Source organism: Tamandua tetradactyla, chromosome 9 (genome assembly GCF_023851605.1).
Source record: "Tamandua tetradactyla isolate mTamTet1 chromosome 9, mTamTet1.pri, whole genome shotgun sequence".
NCBI classification, from domain to species: Eukaryota; Metazoa; Chordata; class Mammalia; order Pilosa; family Myrmecophagidae; genus Tamandua; species Tamandua tetradactyla.
The window spans coordinates 111893933-111913595 of record NC_135335.1 but is presented as its reverse complement, the minus strand read 5'-3'; the positions used below and the strand labels follow the sequence as shown (position 1 = coordinate 111913595).

General features: G+C 37.4%; 1 protein-coding gene and 1 pseudogene across 10 annotated transcripts in view; one reads left to right on the top strand and one right to left on the bottom strand.

Annotated features, from left to right (window-relative positions):
- RNF180 (ring finger protein 180) overlaps window positions 1-19663 on the bottom strand; it is a 337143-nt gene that overhangs the window by 21845 nt on the left and 295635 nt on the right. The window lies entirely within an intron of this gene.
- LOC143646288 (tripartite motif-containing protein 59-like) lies at window positions 15804-17014 on the top strand (annotated as a pseudogene).

Sequence of the window (19663 nt, the reverse complement as noted above, 5' to 3'; positions counted from 1 at the left end):
ACACTTGAAATGTGTCAAGCTGAGGATCAGAAACAGAAAAAAATATATTAAAAGTAAAATAGTCAAAGACACTTCTGGAACACCATCAAGTGCTCCAATATATGCATTGTGGGAGTACAAGGAGGAGAAGAAAGAGAGAAAGGTGAAGAAGGAGTATTCAAACAAATAATGAAAGACAACTTCCCAAATCTAGCAAAAGACATGAATATGCACATCCAGGAAGCCCAGAGAATACCAAACAGGATAAACATGAACAAGGACAAAATTCTGAAAGATGCAAGAGAAAAGCAATGATTATATACAAGAAAGTCCCAAATAGACTACGTTCAAATTTCTCATCTAAAACCTTGGAGGCAAGGAAGGCAGTGGGCTGAAATACTTATAGTGCTGAAAGAAAACAACTGTCAGCCAAGAATTTTATATCTGGCTGGTCTTTCTTTAAAAAATGAGAGAGAGACTAAGATATCAGATAAACAAAAGTTGCGGGAGTATATTACCACTAGACCTGTCCCACAAGCAATGTTAAAGGGAGTTCTTCAGACTTAAAGGAAAGTATACAAAACAGTTGTCCATAGCTGTAGAAGGAAATAAAGATACGTAATAAAGGTAACCATTTGAGTAATTATAAATACCAGTATTACTATAGTGTATTGTTTGGTTTGTAACTCCACCTCTTACTTCTTAGAGGTGATAAAATACAAATGCATAAAAATGCATTACGGTAGTAAATCTACGTTTTTGGACATAGATTTGGATATATCTGTGGACAATATACACAGATATAAATGGTATTAAGTACATAAAAAAGATGCTGGGAATAGGGGTGTAGGAAACATATGTACATGCTATTGAAGTTAACTTGATATCAAATAAAAAATGATTGTTATATATTTAAGATATTAAATGTAAATCCCATTGTAACCACAAAGGAAACAGATGAAAAATATAATTGAATAAAATGAGAAGGTACTCAATATGGTACAACATAAAAAATCAAATAAATATAAAAGTAGGCATTAATGGAAGTGCATAAGACTTACAAAGGAAAAAGTAGCAAAATAAAAGGAAGACCTGTATTCTCAGTAGTGACTTTAACTGTAAATGGATAAACTCTCCTGAAAAATGTAGACTGACAGAATGGATAAAAAAGCATGACCCAACCACATGCTGCCTGCAAGAGTCTCACCTTAAATTCAAATATACAAGTGGGTTGAGGGTGAAAGGATGGAAAAAAATATACCATGCAAGCAGTAATCAAAAGACAGTGTGGTAGCTATACTAATGTTGAATAAAATAGACTTTAAGTAAAAAACAGTTACAAGAGACAAAGATGACCACCAAATATGGATAAAGGAGTATTTCAACAGGAAGATGAAACAATCATACATGCAACTAATAGCAGAGCCCCAAAATATGTGAAGCAAATATTGACATATTTGAAGGGAAGAAAATTAATGGTTCTACATTAATGAGGAGACTTTAATACACCACTCTCAATAATGGATGGAACATCTAGTCAGAAGATCAATAAGGAAATGCAATAATTGTATGATACTCTAAACCAACTAGACCTAACAGATATATATATATATATATATATAACACTTCCTCCAACAAAATAGAATCCTTATCCTTCATGAGTGTACATAGATCATTCTCCAGGATAGACCATATGTTGGGTCACAAGACAAATTTCAATAAATTCAAAAATATTGAAATCATGCAATGTATATTCTCTGACCATATAGAAAGGAAGCTAAAAAACAATAACAGAGGGAAAAATGGAAAACTCACAAATTTGTATAAATTAAACAATATACTCTCAAACAACCAATTGGTTAAAGAGGAATCAGATGCAAAATTAGGAAATATCATGAGGTGAATGAAAATGAAAACACAACACACCAAAACTTATGGGATGCAGCAAAGGCAGTATGAAGATGGAAAATTATAGATTCTAAACATTTACACTAAAAAAATACTTCAAATCAAAGACTAACCTCAAAGCTGAAAGAACTAGAAGAAGAAAAGCAAACTAGATCCAAAGTGAGAAGGAAGGAAATAACAAAGATTAGAGAGAGATAAATGAAAAGAAAAACAGAATCAACCAAACAAATGTTGGTTCTTTGAAAATATCAGTAAAATTGACAAATCATTAGCTAGACTGACAAAGAAAAAAAGAGATGATATAAATAACAAAAATCAGAAATGATAATGGAGATATTACCAATGATCCTGCTGTACCTGCTGTAATAAAAAGGACTATAAGAGGAACCTATGAACAACTATATACCAGTAAATTAAATAAGCTAGATGAAATGGACAAATTCTTAGAAACACACAAACTACCTACATTTACTCAAGTAGAAACAGAAAATCTCAGCAAATCAATTATTTTAAGGGATTGAATCAGTCATTAACAACCTTCCAACAAAGAAAAGCCAAGGACCACACGGCTTCACAAAGGAATTCTACCAAACTTTCTAGGAAGAGTTAACTCCAATTCTGCTCAAGTTCTTCCAGAAAACTGAAGACAAGAGAACATTTGCTAAGTCATTATATGGGGTCAACCTCACTCTCATACCAAAGACAGATACAGACACTACGAGAAAAGAAAATTAAAAACCAATATATCTTATGACTATAAATGCAAAAATTCCAACAAAATGCTAGCAAACCAAATCAACATCATATTAAAAGAATCATACACCATGATCAAGAGGGATTTATCTCTACAATATGAGAGTGGTTCACAATAATAAAATCAAATATCATAATAACCACATTAACAAAGTAAAGGGAAAAAAATCACATGATCACCTCAATTGATACAAAAAGGTATTTGACAAAATCCAGCATGACTTCTTAATAAAAAAAGCACTTAGAACACTAGGAACAGAAGGAATTTTTCTCAACATGGTAATGGACATATATGAAAAGCCCAGAGTTAACATCCTATTAATGATGAAAGACTGAAAGCACTTTTTCTAAGACCTAAAGAAAGACAAAGGTTCCTATGACACCACTGTTATTCAACACATACTGGAAGTTCTTGCCAGAGCAATTAGACAAGAAAAAGATTTAAAAGGCACCCAAATTGGCAAGGATGAAATAAAGCTTTCACTGTTTGCAGATGATATGATCCTATATACAGAAAGTCCTGAAAAATCTACAACAAAGCTCCTAGAGTTAATAAACAAATTTAGCAAAGTGGTTGGGTAAAAGGTCAATACCCTGAAATCAGTAGTGTTTCCATACACAAGCAATGAAGAATCAGAAGAAGAAATGAAGAAAAAAATCCACTCACAATAGCAACTAAGTGAATGAAATATTTATGAATAAATCTCACCAAGAACATACAGGACTTATACCTAGAAAACTATAAAACATTGCTAAAAGAAACCAAAGTCTACCTATTTAATGGGAAGGACATTCCTGTTCTTGGATTGGAAGACTAAATATCATTAAGATGTCAGTCCCACCCAAAGCAGTAAATAGCAATAAAACCCCAATCGAAATTTCAACAATCTTATTTGAAGAAATGGAGAAGTCAATCATCAAGTTTGTAATACAGGGTAAGGGACCCTGAATGGCTAAATCCATCTTGAAAAAGAAGAATGAATTTGGAGGACTTATACTTCCTGATCTTAAAACTTATTACAAAGACACAGTAATCAAAACAGCATGGCACAGTACAAGGACAGATATACAGAACAATGCAAATGAACTGAGAGCTCAAAAGTCAACCCTCACATTTACGGTCATCTAATTTTGACAAGGGGGTAAAGTCCACTCAATTGGAAAAGAATGGTCTCTTCAAAAAATGGTGCTGGGAATACTGGATCTCCATTTGAAAAAAAATCGAAAAGAAGAACCCCTACCTTACATCATACATAAAATTCAACTCAAAATGGATCAAAGGCCTAAATATAAGAGCTAGAACTTGGAAACTCCTAAAAGAAAATGTAGGGAAGCACTTCCAGGACCTTGTGTTAGGCAATGCTTCTCAGAATTAACACCAAAAGCACAAACTACAAAAGAAAAAATAGATAAATGGATCTCTTCAAAATTAAAAGCTTTTGCACCTCAAAGGACTTTATCATGAACGTAAAATTACAAGCTAACCAATGGGAGAAAATACTGGGAGTTTCATATCCAATAAGGGATGTATATCCAGAATTTATAAACACACTGTCCTGGCCTAAAGGGGCTTTTCCAGTTGAGAGACCAAAACAACACCACCACCACCAACAACACCAACACCACCAACAACACCAACACCACCACCACCACCAACAACAACACCACCACCACCAACAACACAACACCAACACCACCACCACCACTAACAACACCGACACCACCACCACCTCCAACAACACCATCACCACTAACACCAACACCGACAACACCACCACCTCCAACACCACCACCACCACCACCACCACCACCACCACGACCAACAACACCACCACCAACAACAACACCACCAACAACACAACACCAATACCACCACCACCACCACCACCACAACACCAACACCACCACCACCACTAACAACAACACCGACAACACCACCACCTCCAACAACACCACCACCACCACCACCAACACTGACAACACCATCACCACCAACACCGACAACACCACCACCACCACCACCACTGACACCACTACCACCACCAACACCACCACCACCAACAACATCATCACCACCACCACCACCAACACCACCACCACCAGGCAAAGACTGAGACATGAACCTTTATTATGGAGCTTACTTACAGGAGTGAAGAAAGAAATTAATCTGAGATCCAAGTTGCTCTGATGGTGGCTGATAACAGAGCTCAGCGCGAAAGTGTTCTGCATTGATTGGATTGATTGGGGTGGGGTGGGGGTGGTGGTGAAAGCAGGGTTCTAGACTGAGCATAGAAAAAGAAGGCACAGAGCCAAGAGGGCATGCACATACTGCTAAAGAAGTTAACTGTTTCTTAACACTTGGTTCTCTGGCTACAAGTTTTCATGGGGTTAACCTTGGGGAAGATAAGGGGGGCACAGAGCTGAGAGTACATGCAGGAATGTGCATAATTGCTGACAAAGTTGGAAGCACTGAGGGATACTGAAAAATGTAAAAACATTTATATTACAGAAATCCTTCAATTTTACATCACAAAGACAAAAACAATTTTAAATGAGCAAAAGACTTGAATAAACATCTCTCTAAAGACATACAAATGGTCAGAAAGCCCATGAGAAGATGCACAACATCAACAGCCAGTAGGGAAATGCAAATCAAAGCCACAATGAGATATCATTTCACACTCAATAGAATGGCTATGTATTACTTTGCTAAAGGGTGCTGGAATGCAATATACCAGAAATGGCTTTTATAAAGAGAATTTATTAAGTTACAAGTTTACAGTTCTAAGGCCATTAAATGTCCAAACTAAGGCATCCAGGGAAAGGTACCTTGACTCAAGAAAGGTTGTTACTTGTCACATGGGAAAACATATGGCTGGTTTTTGCTGGTCTTTGTTCCTGGTTCTGTTCCAGCTTCTGATGCCGGTGGTCTCCTCTCTAAGTGCATGTGAGCCTTCACTGAGCTCCTCTGGGACACAACACTGAGTTCTGGCTTGCTTAGCATTTCATGGGAAGGCACATGTCAATGTCTGCTGGGCTCTGCATCTCCATGTTCCTGTCTAGGTGATGGTACTCCAAACATCTCCAAATATCCTCATCTCTGCTGACTCTGAGGCAACTCCAAAACATTTCCTTTTTTAAAGGACTCCAGTAAGGTAGTCAAGAGCTACCTTATTGGGTGGAGTCACATCTCCATCTAATCAAAAGGTCATACCCACAGTTGGATGTGTCACATCTCAATGGAAACAATCTTATCAAAGATTCTACCCTAAATAATAGGCCTGGCTACAGAAGATTGGATCAGGATTAGAATATGACTTTTCCAGGGTATATAATAATATCAAACTGGCACAGGGCACTTTTAAAAAAATGGAAAATAAGTGTTGGAGGACAGTAACACTCATTCATTGCTGGTAACAACATAAAATGGTGCAGTCTCTGTGGAAGACAATGTGGTGGTTCCTCAGAAAACTAAATAAAGGACTACCATATGACACAGCAATCCCACAACTAGGTACATCCCCAAAGAACTGAAATGTTCATAGCAGCATTATTCAAAATTGCCCAAAGACTGAAACACAAGTGTCCATCAATTGATGAATGGATAAATAAAATGTGGTATATACATAAATAGAACACAATCCACTTGTAAAAAGGAATGAAATCTTGATACATGCAACAACATGGATTAATGATGAAGACATCATGTTGAATGAAATAAACCAGACAGAAAAGGACAATTCTGTATAATCTCATTGAAGTTGAGAAAATTAGCACAAGGAAACCCACAGAGGCAGGAGCTAGAATATAGGATTCCAGGGGAGAATGTGGGGATAGGGAATGGGCAGTTAAGGCTTACTATGTACAATGTTCCTATCTAATATGTTGGAATTTTGATAATAGATGGTGGTGATGGTGGCATAATATGAATGTAATTAATAGCACTGAAATATATAACTGAATATGATTAAAATGGGAAATGTTATAGTGTATATAAGATAACAGAATTAAAAAAAAACCCATAGAACTATACTACACGAGCCATGAACCCTAAATTAATCTGTGGGCATTAATTAATAGTACTTGTATAAAAATGTGCTATCATCATTTGTAACAAATATTCCACACACTGCATGGTGGTGGTGGTGTGGTACATGGGAGTCCTCTATTTTATGCACGATTGTTCTGTAAACTCACAACTTCTCTAAATAAAGAAAAAAGTATTTTACCAATGTAAAAGGGACAATTCTCGAAGAAGAAATTTCAAGCAATATTTATCCACCTAAGCACAGGGATCAAAAATATGAGGCAAACACTGGCAAAACTGAAGGGAAAAACAAACCTCTATGATAATAGTTGGAGACTTCAATAGATGACATTCACCGATAGAACATCTAGGCAGAAGATCAATAAGAAAACGGAACTTGAATAATATGATAAATGAACTAATCCTAACAGAACATTGCACCGGTAAACAGCGGGATACACATTCATTTTTTTTAAACAGTTCACATTTATTATTCAACAATAAAACATCTTTCAATGACTATCATTATTGTATTACCAAGAGTAAGGTAATTTGTTTACAAAACATTTACAGAACTTGATATGCAAATAATGGACTTAGGAAAGAAAGTAATTAGGAAACTAGTAACTGGGGTGGGATGGGGGAACATCAAAATAATCAGTAGTGCTGAAAGAAAGGTGAAACGAAGAAAGCATTTTAGAAAGAGTGGCAGGGCACTAAAAGAGACAATATAACCAAATTTGCCTCATAATTTCCTTACAAAGAAAATTAGGTGTGTTTTACTCATGAATAAATCCTGTAAGCATTTGTATAGTAATGCATTTTCAACTCTTAAAGAGGCATTAAACTCTTTGGGGATAAAATAGTGCCACTTTTGAATCAAATAATAAAAAAAAAAGATCGTCAGACTTGGGGTAGGAGATATGGCTGCAATTCAAATAGTTCTACTAACATCTCTGGGTAGATGTGGGCTATTGAGTGAAACGTCAGCAAAGTCGCCACCTGAGACACAGAGAGAGAAAGAAAGAAGAGAAGGAATCATATTCGGGTCCTTATAATTTTTTTATTTTTTTAACATGGGCAGGCACTGAGAATTGAACCCAGGTCCTCATAATTTGGAAACAAGAAGCAGTGTCTGGAAGCAGCACCAATGCACTAAATAGCCCTGTCGTGCTTTCAGGAAACAAGGCTTTAGGTGCCAATGAGGAGCTCATCCTTTCAAAGGAAATACAGACGAGGAAATAAGGCCCAGGAAGGCAGGCAGTTCAGCACAAGCTCGAGGGCAATGCAGTGTGCTGGAAGGCCGTCAGAAGGCTTAGCTGACTGTGCTGAGGGGTCTCTAAGTAGCCCACTCAGTTTCGCCCCAGCCGGCAGGCACCCGCCACATGGGGCACATACATCTCTCCACACAGCTCCCCTTCACAAGGCCCCCAGCCAATGCCTTAAGGTGGTTTTACAACCACATGGTCTAGGACCTGTGTGCCCACTCGAAACGTGGGTGATGGCTGTCTGGGTCGTAGCACACATCTTTACAAGCATAGCCTGTGGTACACACAAAACATATCCCATGGACACTAGTCTTATGTGACTCCAGGATAGATTCACAAATAACCTGCTTTTCCCATAATGAACTGAAATGAGGGCCTACGGGAGATAGAGTAGACTTTGCAACTGGGAATTAAAACAAAAATGTAAAAGGCAAAAGAATTTCCTATTCTGGTTTGCTTAGATGAAAAATATTTTGTTGCATGAACTAAATTTCTACTTGTCCTACCTTCTTCTAGCACTTGCTGCCAACACACATGCCCATAATCCCTGTGTCCTAAGAAGGGCCCCATGAACACATGCCATCTGAAAGTGACAGCACAGTGAAGATGTTGGTTGGCTGCAAAGCACACTGTGGGATGGCCTCCAACTGGCAATTGTGACTCTGTTTTCAAAATGCTCTTCCAGTGAATGGAAGGACTCTGGGCTCTGATCACCTGATGTGATCACCTAATGGGCAATGGTGAGACAAAGCTAGAGCTCAGAACGTCATCCAGGCAGGAAGAGTAACATATCAGAAGAAAAAAGAGGGAGAATCTCCTCCACCCACATTTACATGCAGAAAAACTCTGCTCTGAAAAGTATCAAGCAGGTCTGTAAAGGTAGAAAGAGAAAGTAACATTTACCAATGGCAGCATTTTTCTTGGAGTCCTGGGGAGTCTCCTAAAGTCCTCTGGATCGCTCTTTCTCCGCGGGCGGCGCTCCCGCCGCCAGCCAGCCAGCCCTCCTCTCCCTCTTTCTCCACCGGCGGCACTCCCGCCGCCAGCCAGCCAGCCCTCCTCTTCCCCCTTCTCCGACGGCGGCACTCCAGCCGCCATCTTGCCCTTCTCTTTCCCCTCCTGCTCCGGCACTCCATCCGCCATCTTATCCTTCCCTTTCTCCTCCTGCTCCGGCGGCTCTCCAACCACCACCGTGCCCTCTGCCACCTTCACCAGCTCCTCCGCCACTGTCCTCGACAGCCTTGCCACCCTCACCTTTCCTCCTCCAGAACAGCTACTGGGGGAGTGGAGACGATACAGAGCAGCTCCCGGAGCCATGACGAAGATCAAAGGGACAGCGTACCCCATCCTGGAACGGCTGACTGTCTGGGAGAACCAGCTCTGGTGAGATCGCCGAGGGGTGCGGGCTTTCCCGGGCGGGGCGGCAAGTGGCCGGAGTCCCTCCCTTCCTCCTTCCCAGGCCAGCTGGCAGAATTGGGTAGGCGGTCCACTTGGGCCGCGGCGGCTGGCGTCCCCACCATGCGAGGCCTCCCGGACCAACTGAGAGAGTTGGGTTGGAAATCCCCAGACCGCGGAGAACGGTGACCAGGGGGGTCCCTTCCAAACACGTGACTCCCCGGTCCGGCTGGGAACGGTACACTCTCCTGGGCTGCGGTGGCTGGCGCCCTCCCGCCACGCTTGGTGCCCCGGGCCGACTAGGAAATTTGGTCGGGCGCTCTCCCGGGCTGCGGCGGTTGGTGGGCCTCCCCGCATTCGGACCCCCGGGCTGGCTGGCACTCTTCCAAGCTGCTTTGGCTGAGAAACCTCCCCCATGGTGAGAGTTTTCCAAGGTTAAAGGACCCACAGCACCTTTTGCTGGTGGAACCCGCAGACAAACGTGTGCCACGAGCGCCACCTACTGGGCAGGATAGGAAAGACGGAACCCAGAGATTTCACAGAAGGATCTTTCAGCCTATTAAGTCCAACACCCAGGGAAATCTGACTAAATGCCCAGACTCCAGCAGAGGATAACGGATCATGCTCAGAAAATTGAAGATATGGCCCAGTCAAAGGAACAGACCAATAGTTCAAATGAGATACAGGAGCTGAGACAACTAATGCTGAATATACGAACAGAAATGGAAAACCTCTTCAAAAACGAAATGGATAAATTGAGGGAGGACATGAAGAAGACATGGGCTGAACAAAAAGAAGAAATAGAAAAACTGAAAAAACAAATCACAGAGCTTATGGAAGTGAAGGATAAAGGGGAAAGGATGGAAAAAACAATGGATACCTACAATGATAGATTTAAAGAGACAGAAGATAGAATTAGTGATTTGGAGGATGGAACATCTGAAATCCAAAAAGAAACAGAAACTATTGGGAAAAGAATGGAAAAATTTGAACAGGGTATCAGGGAACTCAAGGACAATATGAACCGCACAAATATACGTGTTGTGGGTGTCCCAGAAGGAGAAGAGAAGGAAAAAGGAGGAGAAAAACTAATGGAAGAAAATATCACTGAAAATTTCCCAACTCTTACGAAAGACCTAAAATTACAGATCCAAGAAGTGCAGCGCACCCCAAAGAGATTAGACCCAAATAGGCGTTCTCCAAGACACTTACTAGTTAGAATGACAGAGGTCAAAGAGAAAGAGAGGATCCTGAAAGCAGCAAGAGAAAAACAATCCATCACATACAAGGGAAACCCAATAAGACTATGTGTAGATTTCTCAGCAGAAACCATGAAAGCTAGAAGACAGTGGGATGATATATTTAAATTACTAAAAGAGAAAAACTGCCAACCAAGACTCCTATATCCAGCAAAATTGTCCTTCAAAAATGAGGGAGAAATTAAAACATTCTCAGACAAAAAGTCACTGAGAGAATTTGTGACCAAGAGACCAGCTCTGCAAGAAATATTAAAGGGAGCACTAGAGTCAGATACAAAAAGACAGAAGAAAGAGGTATGGAGAAGAGTGTAGAAAGAAGGAAAGTCAGATATGATATATATAATACAAAAGGCAAAATGGTAGAGGAAAGTATTACCCAAACAGTAATAACACTAAATGTTAATGGACTGAATTCCCCAATCAAAAGACATAGACTGGCAAAATGGATTAAAAAACAGGATCCTTCTATATGCTGTCTACAGGAAACACATCTTAGACCCAAAGATAAACATAGGTTGAAAGTGAAAGGTTGGGAAAAGATATTTCATGCAAATAACAACCAGAAAATAGCAGGAGTGGCTATACTAATATCCAACAAGTTAGACTTCAAATGTAAAACAGTTAAAAGAGACAAAGAAGGACACTATATACTAATAAAAGGAACAATTAAACAAGAAGACATAACAATCATAAATATTTATGTACCGAACCAGAATGCCCCAAAATACGTGAGGAATACACTGCAAACACTGAAAAGGGAAATAGACACAAATACCATAATAGCTGGAGACTTCAATTCCCCACTCTCATCAATGGACAGAACATCTAGACAGAAGATCAATAAAGAAATAGAGAATCTGAATATTACTATAAAGGAGCTAGACTTAACAGACATTTATAGGACATTACATCCCACAACAGCAGGATACACCTTTTTTTCAAGTGCTCATGGATCATTCTCAAGGATAGGCCATATGCTGGGTCACAAAGCAAGTCTTAACAAATTTAAAAAGATTGAAATCATACACAACATTTTCTCGGATCATAAAGGAATGAAGTTGGAAATCAATAATAGGCAGAATGCCAGAAAATTCACAATACCTGGAGGCTCAACAACACACTCTTAAACAACGAGTGGGTCAAAGAAGAAACTGCAAGAGAAATTAGTAAATACCTCGAGGCAAATGAAAATGAAAACACAACATATCAAAACTTATGGGATGCAGCAAAGGCAGTGCTAAGAGGGAAATTTATTGCCCTAAATGCCTATATCAGAAAAGAAGAAAAGGCAAAAATGCAGGAATTAACTGTTCAATTGGAAGAACTGGAGAAAGAACAGCAAACTAATCCCAAAGCAAGCAAAAGGAAAGAAATAACAAAGATCAGAGCAGAAATAAATGAAATTGAAAATATGAAAACAGTAGAGAAAATCAATAAGACCAGAAGTTGGTTCTATGAGAAAATCAATAAGATTGATGGGCCCCTATCAAGATTGACAAAAAGAAGAAGAGAGAGGATGCAAATAAATAAAATCAGAAATGGAAGAGGAGACATAACTACTGACCTCACAGAAATAAAGGAGGTAATAACAGAATACTATGAACAACTTTACGCTAATAAATACAACAATTTAGATGAAATGGACGGGTTCCTGGAAAGACATGAACAACCAACTTTGACTCAAGAAGACATAGATGACCTCAACAAACCAATCACAAGTAAAGAAATTGAATCAGTCATTCAAAAGCTTCCCAAAAAGAAAAGTCCAGGACCAGATGGCTTCACATGTGAATTCTACCAAACGTTCCAGAAAGAATTAGTACCAATTCTCCTCAAACTCTTCAAAAAAATCGAAGTGGAGGGAAAACTGCCTAAATCATTCTATGAAGCCAACATCACCCTCATACCAAAACCAGGCAAAGATATTACAAAAAAAGAAAACTACAGACCAATCTCTCTCATGAATACAGATGCAAAAATCCTCAATAAAATTCTAGCAAATCGTATCCAACAACACATTAAAAGAATTATACATCATGACCAAGTAGGATTCATCCCAGGTATGCAAGGATGGTCAACATAAGAAAATCAATTAATGTAATACACCATATCAACAAATCAAAGCAAAAAATCACATGATCATCTCAATTGATGCAGAGAAGGCATTCGACAAGATTCAACATCCTTTCCTGTTGAAAACACTTCAAAAGATAGGAATACAAGGGAACTTCCTTAAAATGATAGAGGGAATATATGAAAAACCCACAGCTAATATCATCCTCAATGGTGAAAAATTGAAAACTTTCCCCCTAAGATCAGGAACAAGACAAGGATGTCCACTATCACCACTATTATTCAACATTGTGTTGGAGGTTCTAGCCAGAGCAATTAGACAAGAAAAAGAAATACAAGGCATCAAAATTGGAAAGGAAGAAGTAAAACTATCACTGTTTGCAGACGATATGATACTATACGTCGAAAACCTGGAAAAATCCACAACAAAACTACTAGAGCTAATAAATGAGTACAGCAAAGTAGCAGGTTACAAGATCAACATTCAAAAATCTGTAGCATTTCTATACACTAGTAATGAACAAGCTGAGGGAGAAATGAAGAAATGAATCCCATTTACAATTGCAACTAAAAGAATAAAATACCTAGGAATAAATTTAACTAAAGAGACAAAAAACCTATATAAAGAAAACTACAAAAAACTGCTAAAAGAAATCACAGAAGACCTAAATAGATGGAAGGGCATACTGTGTTCATGGATTGGAAGACTAAATATAGTTAAGATGTCAATCCTACCTAAATTGATTTACAGATTCAATGCAATACCAATCAAAATCCCAACAACTTATTTTTCAGAAATAGAAAAACCAATAAGCAAATTTATCTGGAAGGGCAGGGTGCCCCGAATTGCTAAAAACATCTTGAGGAAAAAAAACGAAGCTGGAGGTCTCGCGCTACCTGACTTTAAGGCATATTATGAAGCCACAGTTGTCAAAACAGCATGGTATTGGCATAAAGATAGATATATCGACCAATGGAATTGAATAGAGTGCTCAGATATAGACCCTCTCATCTATGGACATTTGATCTTTGATAAGGCAGTCAAGCCAACTCACCTGGGACAGAGCAGCCTCTTCAATAAATGGTGCCTAGAGAACTGGATATCCATATGCAAAAGAATGAAAGAAGACCCATCTCTCACACCCTATACAAAAGTTAACTCAAAATGGATCAAAGATCTAAACATTAGGTCTAAGACCATAAAACAGTTAGAGGAAAATGTTGGGAGATATCTTATGGATCTTACAACTGGAGGCGGTTTTATGGACCTTAAACCTAAAGCAAGAGCAGTGAAGAAGGAAATAAATAAATGGGAACTCCTCAAAATTAAACACTTTTGTGCATCAAAGAACTTCATCAAGAAAGTAGAAAGACAGCCTTCACAATCGGAGACAATATTTGGAAATGATATATCAGATAAAGGTCTAGTATCCAGAATTTATAAAGAGATTGTTCATCTCAACAACAAAAAGACAGCCAACCCAATTACAAAATGGGAAAAAGACTTGAACAGACACCTATCAGAAGAGGAAATACAAATGGCCAAAAGGCACATGAAGAGATGGTCAATGTCCCTGGCCATTAGAGAAATGCAAATCAAAACCACAATGAGATATCATCTCACACCCACCAGAATGGCCATTATCAACAAAACAGAAAATGACAAGTGCTGGAGAGGATGCGGAGAAAGAGGCACACTTATCCACTGTTGGTGGGAATGTCAAATGGTGCAACCACTGTGGAAGGCAGTTTGGCGGTTCCTCAAAAAGCTGAATATAGAATTGCCATATGACCCAGCAATACCATTGCTGGGAATATACTCAAAGGACTTAAGGGCAAAGACACAAACGGACATTTGCACACCAATGTTTATAGCAGCATTATTTACAATTGCAAAGAGATGGAAACAGCCGAAATCTCCATCAACAGAAGAGTGGCTAAACAAACTGTGGTATATACATACGATGGAATACTATGCAGCTTTAAGACAGGATAAACTTATGAAGCATGTAATAACATGGATGACCTAGAGAACATTATGCTGAGTGAGTCTAGCCAAAAACTAAAGGATAAATACTGTATGGTCCCACTGAAATGAACAGACATTCGAGAATAAATTTGGAATATGTCCTTGATAACAGAGTCCAGCAGGAGGTAGAAACAGGGTAAGAGAATGGCCAATTGGAGTTGAAGGGATACAGACGGTGTAACAGGACTAGATACAAAAACTCAGAAATGGACAGCACAATAATACCTAATTGTAAAGTAATCATGTTAAAACACTGAATGAAGCTGCATCTGAGCTATAGGTTTTTGTTTTGTTTTGTTTTGATTTTACTATTGTTACTTTTATTTTTTTCTCTATATTAACATTCTATATCTTTTTCGGTTATGTTGCTAGTTCTTCTAAACCAATGCATATGTACTAAGAAATGATGATCATGCATCTATGTGATGATGTTAAGAATTAATGATTGCATATGTAGAATGGTATGATTTCTAAATGTTGGGTTAATTTCTTTTTTTCCGTTAATTAAAAAAAAAAAAAGAGAAGGGATAATTGGAGCTGAAGGGATACAGACTGTACAACGGGACTGGATATAAAAACTCAGAAATTGACAGCACAATACTACCCAATTGTAATGCAATTATGTTAAAACACTGAATGAAGCTGCATGTGAGGTATAGGTTTTTTGTTTTTGTTTTTTTTTTGTTTTTTTTTTTTTCTTTTTCTTTCTATTATTGTTTTAATTCTTATTCTGTTGTCTTTTTATTTCTTTTTCTAAATCGATGCAAATGTACTAAGAAATGATGAATATACAACTATGTGATGTTATTAAGAATTACTGATTGTACAGGTAGATTGGAATGATTTCTAATTGTTTTGTTAATTCTTTTTTTAATTAATATAAAAAAAGAATAACCTCCATAAAAAAAAAAAAAAAAAAAAAAAAAGAGAATGAGCTGGGGACAGAGGAAGGCAGGGATGTTGTTCAGTTCTCAGCACCAGCTGAGGGCTGTGGAGCTCTGTTTAGGCCCTTTGGAGTTGCCTGGTCTCCCTGATCTCTATAGATAAGAATAAAAGAAAGAATCTGAAAAAGCTGGAGAAGATAAAGTATATTCATTCCCTAAACCAGAATCGATAAAGAAATGCACAATTTTGAGTGTTGAGCTAACATGTACCACTTGTTACAGTATTTTTGAAGATCCTCGTGTACTAACATGCTGTCACGTATTTTGTAGAAATTGTTTGGAAAACGTTCTTCAGGAATCTGGTAACTTTTATATATTGAGACCTTTACAAATTCCACTGAAGTGTCCAAATTGCAGAAGTATTATTGAAATTGCTCCAACTGGTATCGAATCTTCACCTGTTAATTTTGCATTAAGTGCTATTATTGAAAAGTACCAGCAAGAAGACCATCCAGATACTGTCACCTGCACTGAATATAGGCAACCATTAAATGTTTATTGTCTATTAAATAAAAAAATTAGTTTGTGGTCATTGCGTTACCATAAGTCAACATCATGGTCATCCTATGGATGACCATCAAAGTGCCCATATTAAAGAAAAGGACATGCCTCAAAAAGTGCTTGAACAGTTAACTGACACACAGTGGATATATCTTAGTCATTTTATTGAAAAACTGGAAGAACAAAATCTAATCCCGAGAAGACAGTCCAAGGTGATATGTTCTTAAAATATGTTCTCCATTATTTTAAGGAACTCAGTGATACATTAGAACAGAAGAAAAAGTTTTCCTAACTGTCCCATGTGATGTTGGAAATCTGATTAATCAAGAATATGCTCCACAAATTGAAAGAATGAAAGAAATAAGAGAGGAACAGCTTGAATTAATGACATTGACCATATATTTGCAAGAAGAATCTCCACTTCAATTTCTTGGAAAACTTGATGATGTCTGTCAGCATGTGCAGATCTTAAAACAAAGGCTACTTCCTGAGGTCCAACTTGTTGAAATTTATCCTTCAGTAAGCCAGATATTGAAGGAAAAACAGTGCAGAGCAGAAATTGGACAAATTAAGAAAGTTCACAGTCCTGAAATGAAAATTTCTTCAAAAAGGATGTCATGTTCCTGGTCTGATAAGGATGAAAAAGAAGTTGAATTTTTAAAAATTTTAAATATTGTTATAGTAACAGTAATTTCAGTGATACTGATGTTGATACTCTTTTTCAGCCAACATATAACAACCTTTCTAAACGAAATCACTTCAGTAAGTTTTTATCAAGTGTCTCTGTTTATCACAATTTATATAACAGTTTGCATAATTTAAAGGATATACTGTGTCACATTTTATATTTGCTAAAGGAATTCATGTGGAAAATGATTTAGAAATCTTCATTGTTTAAATAGGCTCATTCTGTGCAGCAGAGACTAACCATCACCAAATGAAGAACAGGGGTAGCATGGATAAATAAAACAAATAGCAAATTAAACGTTATTAGTTGCAATAAATATATAGAAATATTTGTTACAACTTTCATGCTTCTGCTAGATAAAAATGTCAGAAATGAGACAGAATGTCTCAAACATGTTTCAAATCAACTCATTATTAGAAAAATATAATAAAATCTTGTAATTACAAAAAAAAGAATGACTAAAATCAAAGACCTAACTGCACACCTGAAGAATTAGAAAAAGAACAGCAAGCTAAACCCAAAGTATGCAGAAGGAAAGAAACAACAAGGATTAGAGCAGAAATAAATGAAATAGAAAATAAAAAACAATGGAGAGAATAAACACAATCAAAAGTTGTTTCTTCGAAAGGATCAATAAAATGGACAAACTTTTAGCTAGAATGACAAAGAAAAAAGAGAGAGGATGAAAATAAATCAGAAATGTGAGGGGGACATTACTAATGACTCCACAGAATTTAAAAGGAAGAAAAGAGGATACTATGGACAATTGAATGCCAAAAAACTAGTTCACCTAGATGAAATGGAAAAATTCCTAGAAACACACAAACAACCCTTAATGTGGTATATAAGTAATACAGCACATTAATAAAACAAGCATGATAAAGGAAATATAGGAAAAGCCCACTGCTAACATCATACTCAATAGTGAATGACTCTAAGATCTGGAACAAAAAAAGGATACCTACTGTCACCACTGTTATTCAGCATGGTAATAGATGCTCTACCTAGAACAATTAGGCAAGAAAAAATAAATAAAAGGTTTCCAAATTTACCTCACCAAAGGAAGAGGTAAAACTTTCACTGTTTGCAGATGACATGCTCCTATACATACCAAGGCCAAAACAAAACAAAACAAACAAACAAAAAAAAACAACTGCAACAAGGCTCCTAGAGTTAATAAATGAATTCAGTAAAATTGGCATGGTAGGCGGGCCGCGGTGGCTCAGCGGGCAAGAGTGCTTGCCTGCCGTGCCGGAGGACCCCGGTTCGATTCCCGGCCCCAGCCCATGTAAAAAACAAACAAACAAACAAAATATAATAAAAACAAGAAAATGTTTAAAAATGTTTCCCTTTCTTCCTTCCTTCCTTCCATCCTTCCTTCCTTCTCTGTCTTTCCTTCCCTTCCTCCCTCTCTCTTTAAAAAAAAAAAAAAAAAAAAAAAAAATTGGCATGGTACAAGATCAACATGCAAAAATTTGCAGTGTTTATATCCACCAGTAATGAGAAATTCCTTCCTTAGGAGGAAAACAGTTACTATTGTAAATCCATTTACAATAGCAATTAAAAGAATCAAATGTCTAGGAAGAAATTTATATAACCATATAATAGATTTATACATGAAAAACTACAAAATTTTGCTAAGAGAAATCAAAGAAGACTTAAATAAATGGAAGGACACATCATATTCATTAACTGGAAAGTTAAATATTGTTAGGATGCCAGTTCTATCCAAAGCGATTTACAGATTCAGTGCAATCCCAATCAAAGTTCCAAAGAAGGTTAAGCCTTCTTTGAAGAAAGGGAGAAGCCAATTACCAAATTTATGTGGAAGGATAAATAGCCAAAACCATCTTGAAAAAGAATGAAGTTGGAGGACTACACTTTCTGAGTTTAAAGCTTCTTACAAAGCTACAGTTGTCAAAACATTATGATATGGCACAATGATATATATATGCTGTGCTACAATCAATGGAATTGAATTAAGAAATAGACCCTCACATCTATGGCCAACTGAGTTTCTACAAGGCTGCCAAGACCACTCAATTGTGAAAGAACAGTCTCTTCAACAAATGGTGCTGAAAGAAGTGGAAATTCATATGCAAAAGAATGTACGGGTTCCCTAGCTCATACTATACACAAAAATTAACTCAAATGGGTCATGGACCTAAAAGTAAGAACCATGACTATAAAAACTCCTAAAAGAAAACACAGGGACACATGTTCAGGATCTTGTGTTATGCAATGCTTCCTTAGATTTTACACCCAAAACACAAGCAACAAAGAAAAAATAGATAGATGGGATCTCATAAAACACACACACACACACACACACACACACACACAAAAACTGCTGTGAATGATAACCTACTCAATGGGAGAAAGTATTTGGAAACCACTTATCGATAAGGGTTTAATATCTATATTAAGAAATCTGAGAACTCAGGAATACAAAGAATAAAAAGACAAATGACCCTATTAAAAAATGAGCAAAAGATTTGAATGGGCATTTTTCCAAAGAGGATATATAAATGGCTAAAATGCACAGAAAAAGATGCTCAATTGCACTAGCGATCAGAGAAATGCAAATCAAAACCACAATGAGATATCATTCCACACCTACAAGAATAGCTACTATAAAGAAAGTTATAAATTTTGGAGAGGATATGGAGAAACAGGAATACCCATTCATTGCTGGTAGAAATATAAATTGGGCAGCTGCCATGGAAGAAGTTTGGAACTTTATCAGAAAGTTAAGTATAGAATTACCATATGATTTGGCAATCCCACTATATCCTAAAGAATGAAAGTAGGGACTTAGATATTTGCACACTGATGTACATTG